The sequence below is a fragment of the Panthera uncia genome, chromosome X (genome assembly GCF_023721935.1).
Source record: "Panthera uncia isolate 11264 chromosome X, Puncia_PCG_1.0, whole genome shotgun sequence".
Taxonomy (NCBI): Eukaryota; Metazoa; Chordata; class Mammalia; order Carnivora; family Felidae; genus Panthera; species Panthera uncia.
Window position 1 is genome coordinate 53,737,213 of NC_064817.1, and position 6,000 is coordinate 53,743,212.

At 36.4% G+C, this 6,000-nt stretch overlaps 1 protein-coding gene and 1 pseudogene across 1 annotated transcript in view; both read left to right on the forward strand.

The window, feature by feature from the left end:
• EDA (ectodysplasin A) overlaps nt 1-6,000 on the forward strand; it is a 419,425-nt gene that overhangs the window by 121,045 nt on the left and 292,380 nt on the right. The window lies entirely within an intron of this gene.
• On the forward strand, nt 1,612-4,804 carry LOC125931720 (chromobox protein homolog 3-like; annotated as a pseudogene).

A 6,000-nucleotide genomic window follows, 5' to 3' on the forward strand; every position in this document is an offset into this window, starting at 1 on the left:
TTAGTTTTGAGAGAGAGAGAGAGAGAGTGTGTTTGAGCAGGTAAGGGGCAGAGAGAGAGGGAGGCACAGAATCCAAAGCAGGCTCCAGGCTCTGAGCTGTCAGCACAGATCCTGTCTTGGGGCTCAAACTCATGAACTGTGAGATCATGACCTGAGAGAAGTTGGACCCTTAAGCTACTGAGCCACCCAGGTGCCCCTGTAAGATCCTTTAAGTCCTTTAAGTCACAGATATAGATGCAAATGCCTCAACAAAATATTAGCACTGAATCCAACAACATATTTAAAAAATCATACAATAAGATTAAGTGGGATTTCTTCCCAGGATGCAAGTGTGCTTCAGTATTCACAAAAAACCAACGTGATATGTCACATCAATAAGAGAAAAGATGAAAATCTTATGATCACTTCAATAGATGCAGAAAAAGCATTTGACAAAGCATAACATCCATGCATAATTAAAGCCCCCTGCAAAGTAGGTCTAGAGGGAATGTATTTCAACATAATAAAGGCCTTATATGAAAAACAGACAAGAGGTGTTCCTGGGTGGCTGAGTCAGTTAAGCCTCCAACTTCGGCTCAGGTCATGATCTCAAGGTTCAGGGTTTGAGCCCCTCATCGGGCTCTGAGCTGTCGGGCTCTGTGCTGACAGCTCAGAGCCTGGAACCTGCTTCGGATTCTGTGTCTCCTTCTCTCTCTGCCCCTCCCCTGCTTATGCTTTGTCTCTCTCTGTCTCTCAAAAATAAATAAACGTTAAAAAAAAACAGACAACATTATACTCAAGGGGTAAAAACTGAGAGCCTTTACTCTAAGGTCATGAACAATACAGGAATGTCCACTCTCACCACTTTTCTTCAACATCATACTTGAAGTCCTAGCCACAGTAATAAGACAACATAAAGCAATAAAAGGCATACAAGTTGGTAAAAAGAAGTATATATGCATTTGACATGTGATTATATATAGAAAACCCAAAAGACTCTACCAAAAAACGACTAAACTGATAAATGACTTCAGTAAAGTTGCAAGATATAAAATCAATGTACAGACATCTGCTGCATTCCTATACCAATAATGAAGCAACAGAAAGAGAAATTAAGACAGCAGTCCCATTTACAATTATACCGAAAACAATAAAATACCTAGGGATAAACCTAACTAAAGAGGTGAAAGACCTGTACTCTGAACAGTATAAAACCCTGATGAAAAAATTGAATATAACACAAAGAAATGGAAAGACATTCCATCTATACTCCTGGATTGGAAGAACAGATATTGTTAAAATGTCTGTACTCCCCAAAGCAATCTGTACATTTAATTTAATCCATATCAAAATACCAGCAGAATTTTTAACTGAGATAGAATAAGCAACCATAAAATTTGTAAAGACCTCAAATAGCCAAATCAACATTGAAAAAGAAAAGCAAAGCTGGGAGCACTTGGGTGGCTCAGTTGGTTGAATGTCTGACTCTTGATTTCAGCTTAGGTCATGGCCCAGGGTCATGAGATCAAGCCTGGGAAAATTAAACAATTAAAAAAGAAAACAAACCTGGAGACATCAGGATTCTGGGTTTCAAGTTATATTACAAAGTTGTAGTAACCAAAGCAGTATGCTGCTGGCACAAAAATAGACACATAGATAAATGAAACAGAATAGAAAACCCAGAAATGAACCCACAATTATATGGTCAATTAATCTTCATTAATGAGGAATGAATATCCAATGGAAAAAAGACAGTCTCTTCAACAAAGAATGTTGGGAAAATTGAATAGCCACATGCAAAAGAATGAAGTTGGACCACATACAAACAAACTCAAAATAGAGTAAGGACCTAAATGTGAGACCCGTAATCATAAAAATCCTTGAAGAGAACACAGATAGTAATCTCTCTGATATTGGCAGTGGCAACATTTTTCTAGATATGTCTCCTGGGGCAAGGGAAATAAAAGCAAAAATAAACTATTGGGACTACATCAAGATTAAGAAAAAAGCTTCTGCACAGCAAAGGAAACATTGAACAGAACTAAAATGAAGCTACTGGCTGGGAGAAGATATTTGCAAATGACGTGTTTAATAAAATGTTCATATCCAAAATATATAAAGAACTGATGAAAGTTGACATCCAAAACACAAATAATCCAATTACAAAATGGGCATAAGACATGAATAGACATTTCTTCAAAGAAAACATACAGATGGCCAACAGACACATGAAAAGATGCTCAACATCATTCACCATCAGTGAAATACAAATTAAAATTACAATTAGATATCACCTCATGCCTGTCAGAATGGCTAAAATCAAAATCACAAGAAACGACAATGTGGAGAAAAAGGAACCCTGTGCACTGTTGGTTGGAACACAAACTTGTACAGCCACTCTGGAATATAGTATGGAGTTTCCTCAAGAAGTGAGAAATAGAACTGCCCTGCAATCCAGCAATTGCACTACTGTGATTTCATCCAATAAAACCCCCCACTAATTAATTAATTTTTATTTATTTATTTTGAGAGAGAGAGAATGCCAGAATGAGTGGGGGAGGGGCAGAAAGATAAGGAGTGAGAGAATCCCAAGCAGGCTCTGTGGTTGATTCCCATGAACCATGAGATCATGACCTAACCCAAAACTTCAGATGTGTAACCAACTGAGCCACTAGGTGCCCCCAAAAACACTAATTCAAAGGGACACGTGCACTCCTATGTTTACTGTAGCATTATTTACAATAGCCAAACTATGGAAGCAGTCCAAGTGTACACTGATAGATCAATGGATAAAGAAGTGGTATATATATATACAATGGAATATTATTCAGCAATGGAAATGAACCAAATCTTTACATTTGCAACTATATGGATAGAGCTAGAGACTAATGCTAAATGAAGTAAGTCAAAGAAAGACAAATACCATATAATCTCACTCATATATGGAATTTAAGAAATAAATGAGTAAAGGGAAAATGAGACACACCAAGAAACAGACTCTTTACTATAGAAAACAAACTGATGGTTACCAGAGGGAAGGGTGTAGGGGATTGAGGGTAATAGGAGATGAGGAGTAAAGAGTAGACTTATCATGATGCAAAAAAATTTTAATGTCATTTAAAAAATAAAGGCTAAACAGATGACCCAGTAATTCCACTCTTAGTTATATACTTCAGAAATCAAAACATATGTCCACACAAAAACTTTACAAAGAATTTCATAGAAGCATAATTCATGATAGCCAAAAAGTGGAAACAACCTAAGTGTTCAGCAACAGATGACTGGGTAAACAAATTGTGATGTCACCATACAATGGATTATTATTTGTTTATAAAAGGGAATGAAATTCTGATACATGCTACAACATGGATGAATCTTGAAACATTATGCTAAGTAAAAGACACTAGTCAAAAAGACTAAGTAGTGTATTATTCCTTTATGAAATATCCAGAATAGACCATTTCATACAGACAGAAAAGTAGATCAGTAATTAAGGCAGGAACAGGGATGAGGGTTGCAGCAAAAATGAGGAATGACTTGCTAATGAGTGAAGGGTTTCTTTCTGGGATGTTAAAAGTACTTACAAATTAGATTGTGGTGATGACTGTACAAATCTATGATTGTACTGAAATGTATGAACTATAAATAGGTGAATTTTATGGTATATGAAGCCAATCACAATAAAAGCTGTTTAAAAAAGAAAAGAAAAAGGAAGAAAAGACTAAATGGAGAAGCCACTTGGAGAGAAGAGGACCTGGAACTACATGCAGAAAGAGAGATGCCCCACCTTCCCAGCATTTAAATCAAGCCTTTACAGAACTCCAGCCCCAGCCACCAAGTACTGCAACTATACAAGAGAACCAGAGGCAAGATTTGCAGAACTGCTCAGCTGAGTCAAATCTTCATACATAGCTATGGAAGCTAATAAAGTGGGTATTATTTTAAGCCACTAAGTTTGGGGGTAGTTTGTTATACGTTGATAAATAACCAAAATAGCCACTTGGGAAAAGATACCACAGAGTCCAAATCGGTCAGAGATCTAAATGCAAATCTTGAAGCAACAGAAGAATTAGAAGAAAATATGGGTAGATTCTTCTATAATCTGTGTATGGGGAGAAATCTTTCTAATTACATCTCAAAATGAAGATGCAATAAAATAAAATATTTACACATTTAATTACTTAAAAAAAATTAAGTCTTTGCTGGACAAAAGGTCCATTAAAAAATAAATAAAGGGGGAGATGCTGCAAACCAGGGACCCAGAACTGCTCAGAGGCAGTGAATAAATGCTCTTCAAGCCTGCAATAAAAAATGGCCTCCAATAAAACTACATTGCAAAAATTGGGAAAGAAATAGAATGAGAAGAGAAAAAAAGTAAGAGGCAGAGCCTGAAGAAAAGTACTGAAATGTACTGAAATGATATGTAGTAAATGGGAAGGTGGAGTATTTCCTTAAGTGAAAGGGATTTACAAATGCTGGCAATACTTGGGAACCTGAAAAAAATTTAGATTGTCCAGAATTAATTTAAATATTTCCTTAATTTTCAAAAAACTGACAAAGAAAAAGATTGTACGAAAAGAAAATCTGTATCTGACAATCTGATGATAGCAAATCAAAGGAGAAAAAAGATGCTGCTGATAAATCCTGAATGAATAATTGGTGCCACAGGCAGCAGTGGAGAATTAATGTTTCTCATGAAATGGAAAGAGATGAGGTAGACATGGTGCTGGCAAAAGAGGCAAACATCAAATGTCCTCAAATTGTAATTGCTTTTTATGAGGACAGACTAAGGTGGCATTTTTGTTTAGAAGATGATGCTCAATAACTTTATATATATATATATATATATATATATATATATATATATATATATAATCTGGGTTTTGGGTTTTTTTTTATGTTTATGTATTTTTGAGAGAGAGAGAGACAACAAGAGTGCTAGTGGGGATGGGGCAGAGAGAGAGGGAGATAACAGAATCCAAAGGAGGCTCCAAGTTCTGAGCTGTCAGCACAGAGCTCAAAGTGGGTCTCAAATTTGTGGACAGAGGAGAGATCATGACCTGAGCCAAAGTTGGATGCTTAACCTACTGAGCCACTAAGGTGCTCCTGGGTTTTGGTTTTTTGATTTATTAGTGTGAAGAAATAATATTCTAATAAAAATCAACTTTGATAGGTTCAATTTGAAGTAGTATTGGAGGAGTTGTTGTTGTTTTCCAGTCTATATCTCTGGTTACTTTGAAACAATGAAAGTTTTCTGTAGTTGATTCCTTCATCAGAAAAGAATATTTGAGACCATGGGAAAATGTTTAGAGTCATTACTCAATCAGAATTTGTGTTTTACGGGGCACCTGGGTGGCTCAGTCATTTGAGCATCTGACTGCATCCCAGGTCATGATCTCACAGTTCATGAGTTTGAGCCCTGCGTAGGGCTCTGTGCTGACAGCTCAGAGCCTGGAGCCTGTTTCTTATTCTGTGTCTCTCATTCTCACTGCCCCTCCCCCACTCGCACTCTGTCTCAAAAATAAATAAACATTAAATAAAAAAAGAATTTGTGTTTTACTCCCATATGCCTAAGGGCCATCTGGGTTTTTGCTTATTTGTGGTTGTTTTTGTGTGTATACATAAAAATACAAACGTAAATGGTTTCCTTTCCTTTCCTTTTTTTTGGACATTCACCAAAACAAAAACAGCATTTCATAATCATGGCTAAGCCCATGTTTCTGGATGCTGTCATTTTCAGCAACCTAGGAAATGAATCACTTAAATTGAAATTTTTCCTGAAGCCTTAACTTTTCAAATTTTGTAATTAATTGGACAATTTAAATATATTGTAAACAATTTAAACAGAACAATTTATTTATTTTTTTTTTTAATTTTTTTTTTTCAACGTTTTTTTTTTTTTATTTATTTTTGGGACAGAGAGAGACAGAGCATGAACGGGGGAGGGGCAGAGAGAGAGGGAGACACAGAATCTGAAACAGGCTCCAGGCTCCGAGCCATCAGCCCAGAGCCTGACGCGGG